This window comes from Chrysemys picta, chromosome 2 (assembly GCF_011386835.1).
Source record: "Chrysemys picta bellii isolate R12L10 chromosome 2, ASM1138683v2, whole genome shotgun sequence".
Taxonomy (NCBI): Eukaryota; Metazoa; Chordata; order Testudines; family Emydidae; genus Chrysemys; species Chrysemys picta.
This window is the reverse complement of record NC_088792.1, coordinates 63,854,537-63,879,725: the sequence shown is the minus strand read 5'-3', so window position 1 is coordinate 63,879,725 and position 25,189 is coordinate 63,854,537. Positions and strand designations below refer to the sequence as shown.

General features: G+C 40.9%; 1 protein-coding gene across 4 annotated transcripts in view; it reads left to right on the top strand.

Annotated features, from left to right (window-relative positions):
- Window positions 1–25,189, top strand: part of IGF2BP3 (insulin like growth factor 2 mRNA binding protein 3) — a 183,032-nt gene that overhangs the window by 36,221 nt on the left and 121,622 nt on the right. The window contains exon 1 of one of the 4 annotated variants that reach the window (XM_042861350.2): window positions 612–702. The exons of the other annotated variants lie outside the window; for them this stretch is intronic. The gene's annotated coding sequence lies outside the window, so the exon portion shown is untranslated. Of the gene's footprint in view, window positions 1–611; window positions 703–25,189 lie in introns of those variants that run through there. 4 annotated transcript variants of the gene reach the window in all.

The following is a 25,189-nucleotide window of genomic DNA, read 5'->3' as shown; positions in this document are numbered from 1 at the left end:
TTAGATGTTAAAAAGGCAAGGTTTAAATTCATTAGACACATGTACAGCACTACAGTTAGTGAAGATGCTCCTACATCAGTGGGAGAGCTTCTCTCATCTGTGTAGTTACCACATCCTGGTGCTAAAAGCCCTTGCAAGAGCTCCCTTTGAACTCTGTTGGAAGGGTCTTGGATTTGTCATCCTTAAAACTGCCTTTCTTGTGGCCACTTGCTTGGTGGGGAGAATAGGAAAACTTTAAACCCTTGAGCAGGGATCCCTGCCTGTCTCTTTATAAGAACAACCTCTTTGCATGACCTTTCTCTGTAGCTCTGTATGCTGCAGCTGGCAACTGCCCCATGCCCCAAAGTACCCAGTGTTTCTGCTGAAGATGGGCATTGCTATTCAAGTGCCCACTCTGTGGGCTGGCATAACGGATGATGGAACAATTTTACCTATTAGTTTTCTTATAGTCATTCTGTGCTAATCCATTTATTTTATGGTTCTTTTGTTGCATTGGTAGAGTTGGGGCTGTTTTAATTCTTTGTGTATTGTTTTGAAAACATTACATTGTATTGCTGGCAAAGTCTCTAACCAGTCAGTCCTCGTAGAGAGAAGGTGTCAATGTACAAAATCTTTGCTTTTTCCTGTCTCCATATGCTGGTGAGAGAACTCAATCAACTGCTTGCACTGGCATAGAGGGACTTGGAGAAACCAGGTTACGAGGTAAGAAACTAATATTCGTGTGTGAATTAGTCTGTTTCTAATACTGTTGTTTTAAAGAGGTTACCCTATATTGTTGTTTTCTGCATTAAAGTCCTCTTTCAGTTCCCTTGAAAGGAAGGAACTCTGAGGGATTTTAAAAATAGGGCTGCATTTTATATAAGAGAAACCAGACCAATGTATCACTGTATTGAATGGTCAGTGAACACGTTATACACTGATGCCTTGTAGTTTGTTGGTAATTTGTATTGTGGTGGTACCTACAGGCCACTGTCAAGGGCCCATTGTACTAGGTGTCCTCTCGCATTCCCCTTCTCGTACCAAATAGGTGCCCCAAAGAGCTTACAATCTTATTTTTTTAAATGCAGGTCACTGTTTCACGAGGAGCTTGGTAATCTGTTTTGTGCTAGGGAGACTTGGAAGAAACCTATATGAATTTGTGCGTTTAGACAAACACTTGAAAATGGCTTAAATGAACTTTATTGCCTTTTGTCTGAATACAATGGATTTACAGGTTTGAGGCCACAATCTGCCCAAAATCAGGTCCTGGCAGGCCAGATCCTAGTTTTGCCTCCTCACTATACCATGTTGGTCATAGATCAGATTAGACATCTCAACCAAAATATGCGACTGTTTAACCTGAATGTATGAGTGTTAGCATTAAACAACATTTATATTATGGTAGCATCTTCAGACCTCAACAGATTGGGCACTGTTGTGCTAGGCGTTGTACAAATCTCAGCTCACTCTGGAATCAAGGAAGGAGAATGACTTGTGGCTGAGCTTTCAGTTGTCTCAGTTGATGGTTTACTCTTGGAAGACTAGGATAATAAATATCTTTACTTGCATTATAACGTTTGAAATTAACTGAATTTAAGATTTTTTTTTGAGATTCTTGTTTTTATTATATGGTAGCATCATGCATAGTATTAAAGTCCCTGCCACAGTGTCAACCCTCTTCTCTTTATTTGGAGGCATTAAAATGAATAGTGAAGGATAAGAGTTGTCACTGAGCTCTTAGAGAAAATCACTTGCTGAGAGGCTGCTGCACAACTCTGGTGGTATCAGATGCCCTGGGAGGCAAAATGTAAGATTTTACAGTTATTTTTCATTGTTTTTGAACTGTCCTGCTCACTAGTGACAAACAAGAGGGTCTCCAATGTATGCAGCATCTAAGCCATAAAATTTCTACAGAAATTTTAAACTTGGATGTTATAAACAAGGTAACTTTTTTTAAACATGAGCCGAATGTAAACTTTTACGTTGTCTTCCTGAAAACGTCAGTGCCTCTGTTGCTAGTAGCTTTACTAGGAAGCAGCAGAGAAATTTCAAGTCCTTGGGCAGCTTGACTTCTGCTTCTTTAGATAGCAGTAGTGAAACTGTTAAGTGTTAGGTCCATTTCACACAGCTACTTGGGAGAACTATCAATAGGACCCAAAAAAAGGAAGCTAAGAGAGTGACAGAATAAGGGATCCATTTCTCTTTATCTTTCCCTTTACAGCAGTCTAGATCAGGGAGAAGAGAGAACTTCTTGACCCTTCCCAGCACTTATTTTTTGGATTTTCATGTTATTGGACATCTACTAGTTTAGTTAGGCTGATACTTAGGGCTTGTCTTCACTACCTGCCTGGATTGGCGGGTAGAAATCGATTTCTCGGGGACTGAATTATTGCGTCTTGTTGGGACGCGACAATCGATCCCCGAATCGACGCTCATACTCCACCAGCCCAGGTAGGAGTAAGCGCCGTTGACGCGGGAGCCGCGGCGGTCTATTTGCTGCCGCCCTCACAACGGGGTAAGTCGGATTGGATAAGTTGAATTCAGCTACGCTATTTGCGTAGCTAAATTTGCGTATCTTAAATCGATTTCTCCCTCTCCCTCTTCTTCCCCCCCCCCCCCCTCCCCCCAGTGTAAGCCTAGCCAAAGACAGAGCTACCCAGCAGAGTCCACACACAGCAGCTGGGTAGAAATCCAGTGCCTTCCCTCCTGGACATTACTTTTCTGCACATGTAGCAGGGATAGTTCAGAACTGCCGGTTACAAACTCCTGAATGTGGGGGAACCCTTTCTCCCTTAGATTCCCTACTGGACGGTCTGCTTCCTGTGTGGAATGTTGTAACTAATTCTGCAGTCTCTGGAAAATTGTAATATAGCAGGATTTAAAGCAGAGAATTAACTCCTACGCATTAATCTCTTTTGGTTCAATTTTATAGTTTTTCATCCAAAAAGCCACAGATATTTAATTTGTTGCCAGAGTGCTAATGTTAATGGCAGGCAAACAGACTTTGTGGCAAGGGCAAGAAATCTTCTAAATTCCATGGACGAGGCAAAGCCACCTTTTGTTGTTTGTTATAGGTTGCATCTGCACATTATGCAGGCAGGGTACTTTTAAGGGGAGAAGTGAAACTGAAACACGAGTGGTAGAGACACCTGTCCACCCAGAGTTGTATTAGTTTTGCTTCTCTTAGTCATGAATGCATTGCTTCATTGCCTTTCAAGTCCAAGACCTGTCACCCTTACTCTTGAAGTGTTGCCAGAGGTTTGCTGTGGGTAAGTGACAATATCATACCTATTTTTAAGAAAGGGGGGGGGAAATGATCTAGGAAACTACAAGCCCGCTAGTTTGAACTGAATTGTATGCAAGGTCTTGGAACAAATTTTGAGAGAGAAAGTAGTTAAGGACATACAGGTAAATGGTAATTAGGATAAAATACAATGTGGTTTTACAAAAGGTAGATTGCACCAGACCAACCTGATCTTCTTTGAGAAGATAACTAATTTTTTTTTTAAGACAAGGGAAATGTGGTAGATCTAATCTACCTGGATTTCAGTAAGGTATTTGATATAGTTGCACATAAGAGCTTATTAGTTAAATTGGAGAAGATGGTGCTTAATATGAGAATTGAAAGGTGGATAAGGAACTGGTTAAAGGGGACTACAAAGGGTCATGCTGAAAGGTGAATTATGAGGCTGGAAGGAGGTTACTCTTGGAGTTCCTCAGGGATTCGTCTTGGGACCAATCTTATTTAACGTTTTCATTCATGACCTTTGGCACAAAAGGTAGGCGTGCACTAATAACATTTGCGGATGACACAAAGTTGGGAAGTATAGCCAGTATGGAGTTGGATGGGAATATCATGCAAGAAGATCTGGAGGACCTTGAAAATTGGATGAAATTTAATAGTGCGAAGTGCAAGGTGTAATGCACCTAGGGACTAACAAAAAGGTTTTTTTGCTATAAGCTGGAGACGTAGCAGTTGGAAGGAACAGAGGAGGAGAAAGACCTGGGTGTATTGGCTGATCATAGGATGACTGAGGTGCCAATGTGATGTGACCATGAAAAAGGCTAATGCAGTACTAGGCTGCATCATAGAATATCAGGGTGGGACCTCAGGAGGTCATCTAGTCCAACCCCCTGCTCAAAGCAGGACCAATCCCCAGACAGATTTTTGCCCCAGATCCCTAAATGGCCCCTTCAAGGATTGAACTCCACATTTCCAGTAGAACAGGGAAGTATTATTACCATTATACAAGGCACTGGTGAGACCTCATCTGGAATAGTGGGTGCAGTTCTGGTCTCCCATGTTTAAGAAAAGATGAATTCAAACAGGAATAGGTGCAGAGAATGGTTACTAGGATGATCAGAGGAATGGAAAAACCTACCTTATGAGAGAAGACTTACGGAGCTTGGTTTGTTTAGCTCAGTGGTTGTCAACCTATTTACCATTAAGGGCTGCGTATGCAGAGTATACCTGCATGGCCCTGAAGACGTCACATGAGACATAACTATGTGCTGATTGGGTCGCAGGTTGAGAACCACTGGTTTAGCTGAGCCAGGTGAAGGCTGAGGTGAGATATAATTGCTTTCTATAAATACATCAGAGGGATAAATTAATTTAAAAAACTCCTCTCCCTTCCAGGTAAGTGCCAATGTTGACACAGGAACAAATGGCTATAAAGTGGCCATTAACAAGTGTAGGCTCGCAATTAGGTGAAGGTTTCTAACTATCAGAAGAGTGAAGTCCTGGAACAGCCTTCCAGGGGGAGTGCAATGGGGGCAAAAAACCTAACTGGCTTCAAGACTGAGATTGATAAACTGATGATGGGGATGGTATGATGAGATTATCTACAATGGTATGTGGCCCATTAGCGACAGCTAATAGCAAAAATCCCCCATGGCCAGAGATAGGGCATTAGATTGGGAGGGCTATTAGTTACTACAGAGAATTCTTTCCCAGGTGTCTGGCTGGTGGGTCTTGCGGACATGCTCAGGGTTCAACTGATCGCCATATTTGGGGTCAGATTGGCAAAGACTCTGAGGTGTTTTTCTTTCCTCTGCATCATGGGCATGGGTCACTTGCAGGTTTAAACTTGTGTAAATTGTGGATTCTCTATAACTTTAAGTCTTGAAATCATGAATTGAGGACTTCAGTAACTCAGCCAGAGTTTATGGGTCTATTACAGGAGTGGGTGGATGTGGCCTGCAATGTGCTTGAGGTCAGACTAGATGGTCATGATGGTCCCTTCTGGCCTTAAAATCTGAATCTATGAATGTGTCTATTGTATTCAAAAATAAAAGGAATAGTGGAGCTGGATGATTGAGATCCTAGACTTTTCGTATGGCACCACTTAAAGGATCATGTATTCTCCAAGCACGGGTAAATAATCTCTAAAATGAGAAGAATGTGGACAGAAGTTACTTTTTAAAAAAATACTGTACTGCACTTGATTTCCTAAAACATCTGCTTCTACTGACTTCTCTTCATCCTACAAAAAACTCTAAAATAGTACAAGTTACTTGTTGAAACTAAAGTCAGATATGTAGCTCCTTAGCATTTGGGGGAACTTACATACGCTGAGTAAATAAACTGAAACTAGGGTAGAGGGATTAGATGGCTCCATATAGAATTTATTGGAATCATATTCAAGAGAGGAAAACGCCATAGAGAGATGGGGGAGAGGGGGGAATCTGCAAAAAGAGGTGTATTTTTGGCAGGTAAATGGGATAAAAATTGTTAACTTCTTTCTTCTATTCATCTATGAAGTTTATCTTCCTAGCCAAAAAAAAAAGAAAATGTTTCAGACAAGTAAATGTGGATCAGCTGATCTTTCTTAAATTTTAACAGTCAAAGCCAATCCTGGTGTGTTTCCAAGGGTGCTGTAGATTTGGAATCTAGCAGAAGCCATGATGTTCAGGGAAAAGGATTTCTTCACAATAAACCAAAACTGAAGGAAGAAATGTCGAGATGGTTCCTGCAGCTCTCTGGACAACTATAGGTCGATGCTATGCACGGCTCAGGTGGAGCCTCATGGTCTCAGACACCATCCGGTGGTTCAGGGACATCTACATCGAACGCATCACCAGCCACCGACAGTACCAGGAGGTGTGAGCTGGCGTGACATCGTTCTTCGACTACGAGAAAGGGACCAAGAGACTTTCTCCGTTGGATCATATGAACTGGAACCATAAACTCCCTAAACATTAAATCTCACCAAATGAGGGTCAATCCATCCTCCTCCTCATATCCACTCATGATAACCCACACCTGAACATAGCCATTATATGAACTTCATACCCTCATATCTCAATGCCTGAACTTTGACCCATCAACCGTTTACCCCCAATCGGGGATATTGCAGATTATGTATTCCCTGTGCCACCCAATCTTAAACCCAACTTCGCACCCCTTCATAATCGGTGTGTTATTCCCTGATAACCGGAAACTTCTATGCTTAAACTCTGTACCATTAATTTTTTTTAAACATCATCTTAATAACATTTTTAAATCTATTCTTTGCCAAAGCGGACCTGGCTTTGTGCAACCAACAGGGACAAAGCATTTAAAATTCATCCTTAAAATTGATGCTAATGACAATTTATACAGATACATCCACAGCCTCCCTCAAACTAATTCCACACTACTAAATGTTATCCTTCGCAAGTGGAGAGGAGGCAGCGTAGTCAGAGAAGCTATGAAAAATTATTTGCTTAGGAGCTGCAGATATCAGAAGATGATTTTGGATCCACTCTTACAAGCAAGTATTGGAACAATAGGATGAGATAAGCCCAGACCAGACTGGTCTGTCTTATTAAACAGTAGCTCTAGTTCCAATGTACAACTCTCCCTGGCATCCCAATTGTCAGCATGTCTAGTGGTCGGGCTGATGTGCTTTACAACAGAATGGGAAAAATTCCACTTATGCCAGGTTAGTCCTAGACATAACTCAAGGTTTACATTCTGAAAATGAATCAAGACTTTCTTGCTGTTTTGGATCTGGACGCTGCAGAAAATGCCCCCACCATTAGAAACTGTCAAGTGTGGCGATGTTAGGGAGATGCTAGCTCTTGGAATTCATTAAATATTTGAGAGAGTTGAAGTTTCACACAGAGACCCTGAAGCACTTCACTGGGACACTTATTGACCTGAATTTGTCTGTGAGAGAGATACTGTACCTGTCTGTTGCAATAGCACCATGCCTCTGAACCTTTCTGCTGATTCTGCTCAAGTAACAGCCATTTGGGTTACCTAAAGTAAATGGTATTAACCAAACTACTAATTATTGTGGTAGAAGAGTTCCAAGTCCCCTGGTGTATCTACACTCCTATTTGGACAACCTATTTTTATGGGTTTTGCTACAAAGCAATCAAGTGTGCCCTACTGGCACCTGGGTTAATTCTGATGCAAGAGTTGACCAAATTCAGCCCAGTCATTGGAATACAAGGAGTTCTAGGAAAGATTCAGAAAAGGACTCTGACAAGAAGAGCCTCCCCATAAGGTCTGGGCCCACTCTAGATAATGCTTTATATGTGAGATGTTAGGGAATTCCTTCTGCGGTAATGTACTTGGACTCCTACCACCATGAGCAGGAAGTTGGAGAGGCACCTGTGCCTCCATATGCAACTTCCAGTCTCTTTGATAACAAGGGAAAAAACACATACTGGTATACACACTTTGGCTCCTTCTTGGGAATTTTTTTTTTTTTCATTTAAGACTCTCATGCAGGGCACCTGGTGCCTACAAGAGAAGTTATTTCATATAGACTGCCTAGAATTGAGCAGGCAGCACAACTGGCCAAACAATGGGCAACATTATGAATAATGCACACCTCTACCTCGATATAATGCTGTCCTCGGGAGCCAAAAAATCTTACCGCATTATAGGTGAAACCGCGTTATATTGAACTTGCTTTGAGCCGCAGGAGTGCGCAGCCCCGCCACCCCGGAGCACTGCTTTACCACGTTATATCCGAATTCGTGTTATATTGGGTCGTGTTATAGCAGGGTAGAGGTGTATTTTCCTAACTAATCTTGCTAATTTACCTGAGTAGTGAGTCGTCAACCATCTGTGTGGGTGGCTGAGTATTGGAAAAATTTATTCACAAATAATTTACCCAATTGATGGGTGAGAGGGGAAGATAGTTTATTCTATCAAGGAATACTGCAACTTGCCACAGCAGCTGGGCTCCGATTTGCCTTGTCATAGTTCCGTAAGAATTCAGTTTGTATTTATTGCTTATCAGGTTGGGCCACTGTGGTGCACACACATAAACAGGGAGGGGAAATGTATTCCATGTTGCATCCTAAAGCCCAAGTGCTGATAGAGTGAGTGGAGAAGTACCCAGCATCTGTAAAAGGTCAGCAGAAAATCCCCATAGCAGACAATGTGTCAGGCTCTGAGCTAACACAAGCAGGCATGGTCTCTGTCCCAAAGAGCTTACCCTTTAACGTTTATTTTTAATTACCTTTTAATGCATCAAAGAACACTTGGCTAGATTAGACTTGTACCTCATTTGCTCAGTTGTGTTACCTGAGCCTCTCTCCATTCCTTCTCACAACAAAGGTGGGAGCCTTTTCTGTCAATGGGGCATTTTTTGGCCGAGTCCTATAGGTTGTGCCTGTGTTTCATTTTCTTTAGATTAAAACAATGTTCACGCTTTCTTCTAGCTGCTTTCCTGCTAGAGATTACTCTAACTGCTGTTCATGTACTTCCTCTCCATGTATGTAGCCTCTGTAAAACAAAAGCTACAGGTGTTCTAAACTAGAATGTTTAATAAAATTTAATGGTTGCAGAGAGTTACTGTAGAGTATTGTTAAAGCCCAGACAGTACATCACTTGTTTTTTCTCTCTTGGAACAGCACCACCCTCTTATTGAGAGATCTCATCACTGCCATATTTTTGCCTCTTTTCCCTTCTCTTATTGACTGCTTGGACTTCTGTATTCTGGATGCAGTGTAAGAAAAAGATGTTTTATCTGTTAACTTCTCAAATGTGTACATATCCCTTTCCTGGAGTGTCTTTCTCCTTTGACCTTTATTTTGTACTGGTGTACTTTTCAAGTTTATTTGGCAAGGGTAGTTGTACCTTCCTGAGCTATATGTTAGTAAGGACAGCACAAAAAAATACTAGATGAGCTGTATATCCTTCAATAGGAGGAGGATATAGAAAGTGAACAAATTTTATAAACAAATTGTCCCATTACAAATTGAATCCCTATATAGAAGAGTTTTCTATACATGGTATGCATTCCAAACTTCTTGGTGGGTGGATGGGTGGCAGGGGGAGAGCCATTAAACTGATGCTGTTTTTTCAAATAATAAATGTCAAAATCCTGGTTCCAGGCTAAGAACATTAACACTCAGTTTAAAGGACCTCGCTCCAAGCCTTTCATATTCTCCACCAATAGCACTCTTCCTTCCCATTTTGGGGATTGCAGCTTTGGCTTTTAAGGGTTTTGCAGCACAAAACATGTCTTGCCATCCCTTCCCAGCCTGCCGTCACTTGCACATTAAGAACACGCTAGACATTTGTGACCCCTAATTTTTTTTCTGCCATAGACCACCACCTGTTCAGCTTATATGAGAAAGCTGGGGGTACAGTTGTAAGGCAACACTATCAGTCTTCTAAAAGAAGAGTTAAAGTAGTTTTAAAACCAAAGCGTTTAGAGTTTGCATTCTTAACACATCACACTAGGAATCTGTCTTTCTAAAGGGTGCCAGGTTCCCTTGTTGAGACCACGTGAAAAGTAACTATGATGTTAAGTGTGGTGTTGCTCTTGTAAAATGACTCTTGCAAAAGCATTTATAAACTAATTTCCTCAAAGTGTAAGATGGTTAGAGAAACTGCCTTTCAAAATATATTTCTATGTAAATATAATGGAATGAAATTAAGTGTCAGGGACACATTGGGGTGCCGTCAGCCCCACCCACAGTCCACTCCCACCCCTTCCAGGCTCCGCCCCCACTGTGCCCCAGGTTCCGCCCTCTTCCCCACTCGCCCCTCCACCTCACCCTTCTTCATCCCCTGGCCCACTCCTGGCTTGCTGCGTCCCTCTTCAGTCCCCCACTCGCCTCTTCACCCACCCAACCGCCACTCACCCCTATGGCGCCGACTTCCCCTCTGCCGGGTGGGTGCTCGCCCACCCCCCGCCTCTTCCCACCTAAGCATCCACCCTCGCTCCGCCCCCGTTCCACCCCCTTCCCCCAAGTCCCCTTCCCTGTCCTGCCTCTTCTCCACCTCCTCCCCTGAGCGCACCACGTCCCTGCTCCTCCCCACTCCCTCCTGGAAAGCGCTAAGCACCACCGAACAGCTGTTAGGCAGCTGGAAGCGCTGGGGTGGGGGGGTGGGGCAGAAGGAGGTGAGAAGGGGGGAGCTTTGGCTGCGATTTTTCCCCATGGGTGCTCCAACCCTGGAGCATCCACGGAGTCGGCGCTTCCCTCCTGCTCACCTCCTTACCTGAATATCTGGACAAATGGTGTCCCGATCGTACATTGATCGGGACGCAGGAGAAAGGGTTAAATATTGGGACATATGGTCACCCTAAAACCAGCTCTCATAGCTCAGTAGAAAGCCAGCAGCTGCAGTTGAGTTCTCTCTCCTCTGCTGCTGTCTTCCAGTTCCAGTTTCCTCACCAGCTTACGTGGAGCAGATAAACAATCAATGGCAGTAATTAACTTTGTTGTCACCACGTGAAGCCTGCAAGCCTGTGCAGAATGAAGGAACCAGATTGACTGAGCAGAGAAACCAAGAGATGCACTGATGTGTAGAGATTCTCAGCCTGGACTTGGTCATGTGACTTGCTGGATGATTTTGGAAGAAAGAGGGCTGGGACAGAAGATGAGGAAGGAGGCACGAACTGGTATGCTTTCTGCAGGTGCAAGGATGTTGCCAAGTAGAGCTTAGACCCACTTGCCCCTCTCTGTGAAGAGGGCAGAAGTAAAGCTTCTCAGATATATTAGGTATTCTGGGGCTCTGCAGCCTGTTGTATTGAGTACTCTATGTGTAATGAAGAGGGGATAAATGCAAGTCTCTGGGCTGTATCTGGAGGGTGATTGGGGCTTGTACTGTTGAATTTCTGGCTCATGTTGGAAGAGTGAAGATATATCAAGCTCTTCTGCACATAGCATAGAAAGGACTCTGTATTTTCTTTACTTCTGAAGGAACTTAAAATTTGCACTAGCTGTGGGTGTTACTGAATTTCAATACACATACGTGCCTGGTGGTGCTGGGGCCACATGCAGGTTTGTCAGAGGTTTCTATCTTGAGAGATCACTTGGGTCAGAAAAGCTGAACTGTGAGTTAGTCTCCCTTTCCAGTGTTTTTATATTTAAGCAGTGTTTAAAGCTAATCTTGCTGAGCAGTGCCTGTGAATCCTGAAGCTAGTAATGTCAGAATATCAGAATGCTGGAGTGATGGGGTAGTGGCTAGTGTTTGTTAAAATGTTAATACTTAGATATTTTTATCATAATACTTATGGTTTATATAATCCTAATTCATAAAGTGAGTTACGGCGGGAGGAAGAACCAAAGTAAGAGGGGAAAATTGCAGTAAAAGTGATTTTAGGAGAAGTAAAATTCAATAGCAATGGAGTATTAAAACACAACAAAATAAATGACTTCTAAATGAGGCTTGAGCCGATAGCTCACAGATTAATCCATTACTGTATTACTAGAAACTATCCCACACAAGGCTGAACTGTGCAGCAAAATGGAATGCCAGGCGCGCACATGAAGTATTATCTCGTAGTCAGCCATTCTGTTTAAGCATGGAAAGACTTCCACCCTGTTCCTTCTAGCGCAGGCTGCACCTGGTTTGCTTCAGTTCAGTCTCAAACCAACTTAGCTTGCTTGTGGTCTGTGCAAGTGTGTGTTTGGTCCTGGGCTAGTAGACCTAGTGTCGTAAGACCCAGCTGAAGCCTATGTAATCAAGGTTAAAACATATTCTTAACTATTGATGAGCCAAATTAGTGAGCAATTGAATGCAAACCTAGTCCCAGTGATTGTGCTCTCATTGATCTTCATGGGCCTAAGTAGTTTGAGCAGAGCATCATTCATGGATGTGCTTTATTCAGCATAGGTACTCAGAAGCATCATTTCAACCTTTCTCTCCCTCCCTTCTCCCATCCAAACATTTCTTAGAAGGCATGTCTGCCTGGTTCTGATGGCAGTCCACTGAGTGGTGCTCTGTAGCACCCTTTCCCATTAGCCAGGTGAACCCACTGGGTTCACTAGCCACTTCCCCAGTGTCCTCATATTCTAACATTACTAGCTGCAGGATTCCCAGGCGCTGCTCAGCAGGATTAGTTTTAACACTGCTTAAATATAAAGCAAAATTGGAAAGGGAGACTTGATTTTGAATAATCAGCTGTCCAATATTTTGAGCTGTGCATGTCTCACAGCATGAAGTGGGACTTAAATACTATGTGGGCAATAGTTAGGAGATAGTGTCCCTATGGTGGACTGTCCAATTCTGCGTATACTCCAACATTGTGACTTATCTTGGGGTTTTAATCACTCAGTTTAATTCTGGGAATGATGATCATAGTGAAGGTGTATGTGAAGCAATAAACACTATTTGCAACTGGCTAAAAGTGGGGAAAAAGTAGAGGTCCTTGAGTAAACATGTAATGAACACTTTTGGACATCTGAAGAGATGATTATTCATATAAATGTGATGAATGCAAGGCTCTTCCAAGCCTAGATGTAGTGTTGCTATTGTGACACTGTAATTACATAAACAAGGAAAAGATCTAACAAGCAGGAATTTCTATTAGTTTTTTAGGGGTTAGATTAAAAAAGTACAGGAAGTTTCTTCAAGCTTTGCCCCAAATCCCTAAAGTAGCTGCTCTAAAATGATCAAAAGTCAATGTTTAATAGTTCATAGTGATACTCTTACCAACTGTTTATCAATCACCATTTGGATTGAGTTAGCATTGTTATTGGGAGCAGGTAACCCCACTCGTGTAGCTGTAGGCTTAGGAAGACAGCACTGCACTGGTTCACTTTTGGTAGATTATTCCTATTCCTTACTTGTGTTTCAGTTGTTTATAGAAGCTGATTTGTGCGGGGCACAATACAGACAAGATAAGGAGACAGCTTTGCATCTCTGAAACCATAAGGACTAAAACATTTAATTTTTGGTTTCAGAGAAACCAAAGGGGCCATGAAAGAAGTGCTGGTCTAACTTGCAAAGTTTGTGTGACAGCTTATTGCGTTGCCTCTTTCAGCATGCATCATTGCAGGCATGGGTGGGTGATAACTGTTTGAGCAAGTGGTCTGTGTGGAAATGGGAATTGTAGGATTGAAATCACTAGATGCTGCATCCAGTGTCCGAGTAGATGAGTGTATTCTCTTGGCTGTGATTGGCTAAAATCTTAAAATAATTAGTGACTTATACAAAAGCTAAGTATAAGTAAGACAAGTAAAGGCTAAACATCTTTGAAAATTGTATATATAGTCAATATTTTTCTTTCCTGACAATATCCCCTTAAAGAAATAACTGCTTAGTGCTTAAAAAGCCACTTATGACTCCATTTAATAAATAAGTAGTAATTATAAGCATCTGATCCAGCTTCTTTTCATATTTGCTATACTGTAACTGAGGAGATATGAAGATTCTTTCTATAACAAATTCTCAATCTTGCAAGATACAGGAGGATACAACCCATGATTTTCTAATTTTCATAAATATTTTCCTATTTAAATGACTTCTACTGTACTAGAGAATTTTGACCTTACAAACCTTATGTCACTTGACAACATTAAAACAAAATTTGATGCCCGTAAACCTGGAATAATATGGTCAGTTGATTCCTGGGGTTTCTTCATATGCAAAACAAAATGGATGGAAAAAGTGGAATCAGCCGTGATTAGGGTTGCCAATTTTAGTTGGACGTATTCCTGGAGGTTTCATCACATGACATAATCTTTAATTAGTAGAGACTGCAGGACAATCCTGGAGGGTTGGCAACCCTTGAAAAATCCTCCTAGCTCAGAACTTTAGAGAGAGAGCTACAAACAAGCTTCAGATATTTAAGATTTTCCCCCCGTCCCTTTCAGGATTTTCAGTTGTAGAAAGGTGATTTGTAAAGACCTTTGTGTCCTTTCATGAGCTCCAGTGGTCAACATTTCATACACCTGAGCTGTAACCTTTATCATGGGGTTTTCTTTCTTACACATCAAACTATTTAGTCAGCATTGGCAAATCATCCAGTAGAGTGTCAAGTATTTTCTTCGTTGTAGTGTTGTTACTGGAAATTAAGTTGAGCTTGGAGTCTTTGCAAGTCTATCACCTGCATGAGTTGGAGAGAAAACATCTCTGGGAATGGTACTGAATCTTTACAGATAAAAAAAAATTTTTTTTTTTAATTAAAGTTGCAAAATGCTACTGGCTGTGTTCCCTTATGCATGATGTTAAACAAGTGATACTCAGGCCTCAGTATTTCAGGAGTCAAATTAGTGATCAACATTACCCAAAAGAGCCACAGTAATATGAATTTATTGTTTCATTTATATCGCTTCTCGGCTCTTTGAGCTGTGGCGCAAACGTAGTATCTGTTCATATTTCAACTGTGTGAAGGGGAAATATTTAGTGTTTATATATAATTATTCTTGCAGTAAAATGACTGACCAAGTATTATTTTATAAACTACAATTGGTTAATAACCTAGTAAAAGCATCTTGATTGGTTAATAACTTAATTGGCTAATTAAATTACACAATGTTTTAATGTCATGTGCTGCAAAGAGCGGCAGGAGACGTATCAGAAAGCCTGAGACTCACGAGCTGCAAATGGCTTTGTATACACTGGCACTTCATTTGCAAAACTTTTGTTGTTCAGGGGTGTTTAAAAACACACACATACACCCTCCCCCACCCCGAATGACACAAGTTTTAGCAACGAAAAGCACGGGTATGAACAGCGCTTTGTCAGCAGGAGCGCTCTCCTGCCGACAAAGCCGCTGCTACTCGTGGGGATTGGAAGATTTTTGTCGGCAGGAGAGCTCTCTCCTGCAGACAAACAGTAGCTACGCTGCATGTCTTTTAGCGGCACGGCTGTAGCAGCACGGCCATGTCGCTAAAAGCCTCGTAGTGTAGCCATAGCCTAAGTCTGAGCATTACTTTTGTTTAAACTAATCCATCTTCACAACTGCAACCAGATGAGGAGGATAAACAAATCTCGGACTGACTAGTAAGGGTGGAGTGGTGATGACCCACATTTTGACAATGCCCCACGTGATCTACTTTTTCTTGCAATTTTTTTTTAAAGTCAAAGCTGCTACAAGTTTTCATGTAGTAGAAATTGTGGCTGCCAGAAATGGCTATAATTTTGGAGACCGCTCCACTTGGGGGTGAATTACAACAATTGAGGCTTCTGATAACACCACTTTTCTCAACTTACTAGAGTTTCTTGTGTGATTTCTGTGGTATCATCAGATGCAGTATCTCTTCCACAGCAACTTAGGCCTTGGCTACACTGACGCTGTACAGCGCTGCAACTTGCTGCGCTCAGGGGTGTGAAAACGCCCCCCCCCCCCCCCCCCCCCCGAGCACAGCGAGTACAGCGCTGTAAAGCGCCAGTGTAATCAGAGCCTGCAGCGCTGCACACTACTCCCCTCGGAGAGGTGGAGTACATACAGTGCTGCGAGAGAGCGCTCACAGCGCTGGCGGCGCGACTACACTCGCGCAGTGCTGGGAAGTCCCGAGTGTAGCCAAGGCCTTAGTATCCATCACTTCCACTGCTCTTCACGGTGGTGGCCTGTTAATATTTACTAATTTAGTTCATATCTTTCCTTGTTGAAATAAGGAGCCAATACAGGGTGAATCTTTGTTGGCATGGGGACTTTTGTGAAAGTGTTGGCTAGATGCTGAGATTTCAGCCCACACGTTCACGATGGAAGGAATTAGATGAAAATAACATTGTTGTGTGTCCAAGTGAATGTGTAAACCTACCACTGACCTAAAGATACATGCTCTTTAAAAACAACCAAAACACTTAAAGTTGATTATTTATAATGGTGATTGATATTCTCCTGCTTAAGAGAAGCTCTGAAATGTTCTTCTTGAGCATGTGACCTCAGAGGAAGGTATCACTTACTAGACCTGTGCCTTTACATTTACAAGTCATAAACTTGAAATGAATTAATAGAGATTAACTGTAAATGGCTTGGTATTTTGGGCACTAATACTGCTAATCTGAGCTCTTGGTCCTGGTAACCAGAGGAACTGAAAAACATTGAGTTGTGCTAATGACTTTTAAAACCATCTTGTGTAGTCTATGAAGTGAACTACATAGCTGTGTAAATATAAACTGAAATATTGCACACTGTCTATTCTAAGATGTGTGTGTGTGTGTGTGTATGGGTGTTGGGTTTTGCTACTGGATAAATTAGGGAGTGATTGAAACCACTACAATAAAACTGGTGAAAATCTAACCCTCTCATAACTGGGGGACATTGCATTTTTGTCTTAGGCCTTGGCTACACTGGCAATTCACAGCGCTGCACTTGCTGCGCTCAGGGGTGTGAAAAAACACCCCCCCCCCCGAACGCAGCGAGTGCAGCGCTGTAAAGCGCCAGTGTAATCAGCGCCTGCAGCGCTGCACGCTCTCGCAGCGCTGCAAGCTATTCCCCTCGGAGAGGTGGAGCTCTCGCAGCACTGGCGGCGCAACTACACTCGCGCTTCACAGCGCTGCCACGGCAGCACTGTGAATCTGCAAGTGTAGCCAAGGCCTTATAAAGATCAACAGACAATCCTAGGAAACACCTACATTATCAGTGGAGCAGACTCCTTCTGGACTTGGTGGTTACCAAGAAATGTTACACTTAATCCCACATGTAGGACCTAACTTTTGTGTGGTGAAAGAAAAATAAGGTATGCTTATTCCCATTCCTTATTCATGTCGTCGTCTTTTTTATTTATTTATTTTAGTTCTTAAATAAAACCCAGGAGTCCTTTTTTAAACTAACATTTTGGTACTAATGAATAAAGTAAAATGATCAGTAACACTGAACTTTGGACTTTTTCTTCAGAAGATGCCCTCTAGAAGTGTGCAGAGAACTTTTTGAGCTGCTCTGTGAATTGGTTGAATAAAACAACCAAATCAAATGCACAGTCCTTGTTTCTATGTTATAAAAAATTTGCGTGAAAAGGATGTGCAAATTACTGAGAGTGCCATTAACTGGCAAACTACAAATCTTGTAACTGGAACAGCATCTGACATTCTCACTTTTTAAATTTCTACTTTAGTAGACGTAAACACAACAAGTGACCAGCAACTGTCCCCACAGCATTTGGATTACTTTCTAATGTTTATGCAACAGAGAACGTATTCTGTCAGACTTTAAATTGCATTTAGCCAATATCAAATGATTGGGGTGAGAGGGAGCGGAAACAGCTGTTTTACCTGTAACAGAAGGTTGCATTGCTTCATCTCCAGCAGAGTTTTTTCCAACTCACAATAATACAGTTAATGCCTGTTCTTGTGTTTTGTGCACTGGTGGCTTTCTACCAAATAATTCCAATAGATTTCTATCACCTCATTTATTTGGGGCCGCTGGCTTTTCCTTTCTGGTTGGCTTATGATGGTTGGCAATTTGACATGACTTTTTTTGTCATAGTCTTAGAACTATAAAAATGGAGGTTTTAATGCAGTTTTTCAAGGGTGCTAGCAAGGAAGTCCTTCACACAACTACTTTTATTTTTTTTTAAATGGTCTAAATGGAGCAAACAAGTACTCTGCTGTACTACTTCTTGAGTGTTCCCTCTTTGAGGTAACCTGTAACTTCTTCACAACCAAGTGGTGGAAGACTGCTTTAATCATAGGTTTCAGGAGGGCGATGCCACTGAATTTAAACTGAGAGGGGGTTTTAATTATAGATGTGTATACAGTAATTTGTTTTTTCATTTTTTATATCTTAAACTTGGCTAAAGGAAGCTCGTGAGTTATAAAATGATTGAAAACTAAAGCTTATATCAGTTCCAACATCTCATGCACTTCCCTTTCAGCTAGAAAATGCTTTTAAATATATTTCAAAAGTGCCATTGCAGTACCAGTGGTGAACGGTCCATAGTTTTTTTTGTTTGTTTGTTTTTTAATACTATAAAAGTATCAGGTTTTTATTACAAGATGAGATGCGCAGTTTTAAAGGGACACCATCAAATTGTTTAGTCCCCAAATTTAGTCTGTAAAGAAGAAAAATACAATATAGACTTAAGAAAAAAATTCGTTAAATAATGTTGTGGTTTAAAACTTGTTAATGCATATTTTCACCTTAACATTCACTCTGCTCTGAAAGAAATCCAGCAAAGTTGTATTGGTTCACAAGAACCTTGAAGTGAAGTGATATATCCAGGTCAGTCCAGTTTCACTGTTCAATCTGAGTGAAGAGAAAAAGTGAACCAGCACATAAAATCCTTTACAGTCTAATGAGGTGTTAAGGACAGGTAAGAAAATCTGTAAAACGTATATGTGCATGAATAATGTGTGTGTATAGCATATATAATCAATACACAGTTTGATTATATATAACACATATGCTTTTTGTTATATAGTTTTAAAATCCAATTCTCAAATTGACGTTCGAACCAGTAGGAAAATAAGTTTACCTTTCACACCTGTTGAGGCTTTCTTGCTGTGTCTCTTGCACAGCAAAAGTTATTGGTGATTACTTGTGAAACGGGAGAGGAAGGATTGTGGATAATCTAGAGATTTGTGATATATAGAAACAGTGCTGACAGTTAAGCAATCACAGTAGGAATGGGTCATGGGGAAGACTGTAAATACATTTGCACAGTTCTTCCACTAGAGTGAGTTAGAACTGCAATCTACAAGAGCCATGGGGACATGAACTCTTGAATCTTAAAGGCTTTTCATTTTACATTTTGGTGTCTACCAGCTCAAAATTGCTTTTTTCCCCCTGAACAGTCCTCGGGAAGCTAATAGCATCATGCTGACTGGCTCATTGGTACTCGCTCAGAGGTTTCTCCATTAGAGGGTGTTGACAGTGCTGGTACTGCTAAGTTAATTGGTTCAACCAAAACATAATTTTATCTTATTCCTTGAACCAAACCCTTTTTTGTGTGCATCAACAGGGTTCCATAATCCCCATCTTGCCTCTGTTACAACTCTTTCAGGGGGTAGGGAAGACCACTTTGTTCACTTCGTCTCCCATGCTCCAGTGGCAGCAGCTGTGTGTGTGTGTGTGTGTGTGTGGGTGGGGGGGGGGCGGATGTCTTAGTAATCCTCTGCCGCACCCCCCACCCCCACATTTTCCAGTAAACACTTTGAGATTTCAGAGTTGTGTAGTATACAGCTTTCCCACTTCTCAAGCCTAAGACGGAAGAGCTGGAGCAGGTAACTCAGTCAAACCTTTCAAATTCTTCTCCTTTTGTCCAGAACAAGTCAGTTCTGATCTGGAATTTTGTAAATTTAACTGGAAAAAACTTGGCTTCTTCATAGGTCTAGAAAAAACTACAGAACTAGATTTATGGTGAGCTCCAGAGGCCAATCCAAAGACCTAATGCCTTCCAAATAATTTGATTTTATTCTCAGATTTCTTGTAAAGACACAGGCAGCTAGCTTCCCAGGGTATGTATAAGCCGTGTAGAGGTTCCAGCTAAGACAGAAACTCAGGCTCTGAAGCTCAGGGAGGAGGGGGACAGTTTGGGACCTGAACTGGAATGTCTACACTGCAATTTTTAGTCAGAGCAGGAGACTGAATCTGTAGATTAGGGCTCTGAGGTCCCCTGACATTCTTTCCCTTCTCCCCCAGTGTACCCTACATTTAGTGTCTGTCCTTGCTTCTTTAAAGGTGGTATTTGTGCGGGGTTGGGGGGGATGGAAGAGGTAATGCAAAATACCATTAATTAATCTCCAAAGGTAGGTGGTTCATCTTTTCATGGTGGGGGGGGGGGACTGTTTTTTTCCCCTTTTTCTTTGTAGCGGTCTGTCCTTCTGAACCCGCCTGCTTTTTCCATAAAGGCAAGATGGTTTTCAAGACCTCCCTCCCCCTGACTTCATTTCAGTTGTTAAAGTATGAGCAAGAAGTATTTTATTTAAAGCAATGTTGCCAATCTTTTTTTAAACTTCCACTAATAACACTTTAAATTATTAAAACTGATTTTTAAATATTTATCTTTTATTCCTGTTTTCACATATCACTCAGATTGGACAGGAAAACTAGACCGGTCAGTTTTGCTTGTTAGCTCACATGTACTGATTTCACAACATTGCTGGGGAGAAATATCTATCCTCTCCATTGAAAGTAATACAATTTTAATGAAAACTGATGTATCCCTGTTTTCTGAAAAATAAGTGTTGAGCCTAAAAGTTGTTTTTAAAAAGAACAGAGTTGCATTAAGACATGCTCAGACTTTATAATGCTATTTCATATTTAAGTAATTTTTCTGGATTGAGTATATATAAACAAATGTTTTTTGTAGGGGGGCAAGAAGGAAGTTCTAGTTTTGATCCCACGGTAAAAATATTTGTTTTGACCAGCAACAAATCAGGGCTATTCTCAGTTAAATTGTGTCCCTGGTCTAGTCAAATCCTGCCTTGAAGATTTCTTGTATTAAGGCCACTCTCATGATAATTGGAAACAGACTGTTTAAAAAGTTGCTGTTTTTATATTTGTTGTTACAATTACTTGGATCTCATTTTAATGTTTGCAAAAGGCAACTTAAATTACCTAATTAAATGTATTTTTGTCAGACCGTTAATCTAGATTTGAGTGAGCTCTGTTTCTACACTAGGATTTACCACAATGTCTTGAAATATATATGAAGATTTTGGATATTTGACTGACTTTAATCTTCAGACCGTTCTAAATACTAATCACATCCCTTTGAGAAACTTGGAAAATATTTTTCTCGTAATCAGAGCTGGAAGGATATGATTGAAACATTTTGGACCACAAGGACTAGCTATACTGTGGATAGTGAATTAGTGTTAGAAATAACTTCTTTGGTTAAAACATAACCTTTGTTTATTTCCATGCTGAGTAGTTAGCAAGCTGTAACTTCCATAAACTTCAGCATTTTTTTCTTTCATAACTCTGCATGCTTGATTCCTTGTGGGTTTAATGTATGTGTAATGCAATTACTAGGACTTACACTAATAATTGACCGCTTTCTTCATAAAGCTGCACTGAAATGTAAAGTATCACAAGTATTAGTTTGCTTAACAATTGTCTTTCAATACCCCGGTTTCATTTTGACTGATTTATCAATACAAGTGTCTTCTCAATTCAATTTCTAGTGAACAGTAAAAACACCAGATATATTAATACCTAGTTCTCTTTTGCCACTCTTCATCTATAGCTTTCAGAGGAAATAAGTATCCTTATTCCCACTTTGACAGATTGGGAAACAAAGGGACAGACAGTCACTCAGCGGGCCAGTGGAAAAATCCAGAATAGAATACTGTATAAATGGATACCAGTTACATCCAGGAAACACATAGCCAGTACTTCCCTTTACTGTCAATGTGCTATGTGTGGAAGCAGAGCTTTGTGAGAAATGTTAAGGATTCCTTGCTGTTTCTTGCTCTTCCTCTGGTCACCCACCTCTAGAGAAAAGGGGCAAATGGACACCACCAAGTTTTCCCTTCCATTTCAAGGGTGTTAAAGGCATTGCAAACCTCACGGGCAGTCAGAGGGCTGCCTGTCTATAGTGCGACATCTCCACCTTCTCACTGGACTAACTCTCATCAGGCCATAACTTGTTCTAGGCCATCACCATGTCATGGGATGCCTGCATTTGACTTTTCACTGTGTTGTACTGACTTTTGAGCTGGCAGAACAGTGGTAACTAATGTGGCAACACCTGTTAGCTTTTGCCCCTCTCATCTATCTTTGTTAGCAACTTTACTCACCCCTGAGCTGTGTCTTGTTTGCTTTTGTGGCTTGTGGATATCTAGCAACATCTTCTGTAGAGGTGTCGCTTTTCAACTCCTTCATTGATCTACCCCTCCTTGCTGTTTATCCTTACCTTCCTCTTGATGATGGAAATGCCTACCAAGCAATTCTCGGTGGGAGGGGAAGGGTCTTAATCTCAGACAGAGGGCAGAAAGCAGGATATTAAAGTTAGGTGGGAAGTGTAGGAGGTTAAAAACATGTATAAATACATTTACAAATCAAAGATTTGTCTCTTATCTCCAGTGTTTATTCGAAATGATGGCTAAGGAACCCAACTACACACCAGCTCATCAAAATAGAGATATCCCATCTCCTAGAACTGGAAGGGACCTTGAAAGGTCATCGAGTCCAGCCCCCTGCCTTCACTGGCAGGACCAAGTACTGATTTTGCCCCAGATCCCCAAGTGGCCCCCTCAAGGACTGAACTCACAACCATATCTGACACCAGCTATAAAATAGAGAGACTGCTACACTTAAAGGACATTGGAGGTCTAAATTGTGATTACACTGTAAACTGTCTGAATCTGTGTTAATCTATTCGAGCATCTTTTATTTATTTTTATTTTTTAAAAAGGCCCTGATCCTGCAATATGTCGTATTGGGTAAGAGGGACCTCTGTACCCACACTGAGCCCCACTGAAATAAGTAGGGCTGTTTGTGTGTGCAAGATTCTACCAGCAAGCAACATTTTTCCTGTTTATGGCCCTGCTCATTTTTAGCGTGTGTTTTTTATGGGTGACGCAACTTTTCATTCCTGAAGTGTATGGTGTTTAATTAAAGAGACGAATGGTAGTTTAGTCATCTGTCACTCTTTGGTATACTTTGTTTACAACTCTCCAGTCACAATTTATTCTAGAACATTAAACAGTACATGTATAGTCTTAAAAGCGCACTTATAATTCCATTTAATATGAAGAACTTTAGTTGTTTATATATAAAAATTATTGTAGCTTGTATTTACATAGTCCCTGATTATGCGGTTTATAGTGTGTAGGCAGACTTCGGTGTCCACACAGAGACCTCACTGAAGTCAATGGGAGCTAGTCCACCTTTGCTTTGTAAATTGTAGTACTGGAGCTTCACACTGTAAACTCTTTGGAGCAGGGACTCTTTCTGATGTGTTCAATCCCAGCTCAGTGTGATCCTGAACCTTGACTAGGGCTTCTAAATGTCATTACAAGACAGATCTAATGTTGTGAGACAGGAGAATTGGACAGCAGGATCCATCTGTCTCTATTTCATTTAGAAAAAAAAAGTTTTTGATTTTTCATTTTGTCCTTAAAATTATCTGAATATCATGTCATTTAACTTTTCTGATGTTGCCTAATTTTCAATCATTCTGTTATGTTGCTATGAAATAACTTCACATATATGTGTGTAATCTATGGGCTTTACCTCCATGAATCTCTTCTTTGCCCCTCAACCCACCAATTAAAAAAGATGTTAATGTCCCTGGAGGAACAAAGCATCATCTGTTGAAACATCCTTATTTGTAGAAAGATCAAGTTTATTCAAACTGACTGATGAATGTGAGGGAAGAAGTCTTTTTTCTTTTTTAATATCAAAGTTCATTCTACAGAAGGCTTTATTGTCTTATGTAGGCATGTTACAAATAATAAATGACAACCTACAAAAAAATACCACAAATTGTTTTCCGTATTCTTCTTCTTCACCGTATTATGGTGTCTTGTTTCTGGGCCATTGCTTCTGGTGGAGAGGAAAACTTTGTATAGGCTACTTAAGGTTTTTTAGTTTTTGCTTTAAAACCTCAATGGTAAATTCATTAGCAAATTCAGACCATTAAGGAGATTGGAAAAGTACAATTATTAAAAAAAACAAAAGAAACCCACAAACTAAGTTCCTACATACCTCTGATTTAGCTTGAGGTTAAAACTACAGAGCTTGTGTTGAATGTATAAAAAGATTCCTCTTTATGAAGTCCAGTTTACTCTCTGCAACACTCCTTATAAAAGTAGTGTGAAATTTGATGTGATTTAGTGAATGACTTAAAGGGATATAGCCAAACTGAAATGTAGTCAGTTTTTTTTAAAGGGTTAAAAGTTGTTTCAGGAGGTACACTTGCTCTTGATTCTCCAGTCAATCTTTATAGTTTTACACCAGTTGTCTATTTAAAAATATTTTCTCTTTCCTACTGCTCTGTGAAAGACCATACAAACAGGGGACTGCTGACTCCAGAGAAAAGTGAAACTCTCCATACAAAAAGTACAGTCAAATGTATAACTAAAAAAACCCAAACCAAAACAAAACAAAAGCCCATGCCAGCTGGAGAGGGGGAAAAAGAGCTCTTGCCTGTCTTTCAGTGATACTAGTCTTAAGTATTACTTGTGACAATAGGAGGTCCAGTATTTTCAGATGATTTTAAGTTGATATCCCTTTAACTTCCCATAGTGTGTTGTGTACTTGTACAGGCTAAACTTTATTGGGTTGGCTGACTTGATGATGATAGTGTGACTTTTAAAATAGTTTAGTACGTCTTTCCTCCTAGATGACCAATAATTCTCTAAAAAGCAACAGAGGGTCCTGTGGCACCTTTGAGACTAACAGAAGTATTGGGAGCATAAGCTTTCGTGGGTAAGAACCTCACTTCTTCAGATGCAAGTCACTTCTGAAGAAGTGAGGTTCTTACCCACGAAAGCTTATGCTCCCAATACTTCTGTTAGTCTCAAAGGTGCCACAGGACCCTCTGTTGCTTTTTACAGATTCAGACTAACACGGCTACCCCTCTGATACAATAATTCTCTGTGCTAGGAAGAAACAATTCCCGACAGGTAGGTAGCAATACTAAAACATTGCAGAGGAGAAAGTAAGTAAGCCTTAAATTAGGGTTGCCACCTTTTTAATGGTTGGTAACTGGACCCCTGAGGCCATACCCTCTGCTCCGCCTCTTCCTCTCCTCTCCCCCCCCCTCCCCGATTTAAAAAAAATGGACATGAGGGCTTGTCAAATGGCATCTGGACTGTCTGGGTGAAAACCGGGCGGGTGGCAACCCTGCCTTAAATGCTACAGAAAGCACAGAATAGTTTAGATGTCTGGCTCTTTGTTTACATCTTCTGTAACCCAGTGCTGAGGCACTTTCTCTTGTAGGTCATAGAATCACATGAGTCAGTCTAAATTTTATTAGTTTATCTGGCAGTTCAGTGTAAGCATTGGATTTTGACTAGTTTTATTTTGGACTCGTGTATGAGTTAAGAGTTGCACTAAGCTTCAGTCAATGTTTAAAAAACAAAGTTGACCCAACTACTTATTCATTTGATTAAGACGGAGGTTTAAAAAGT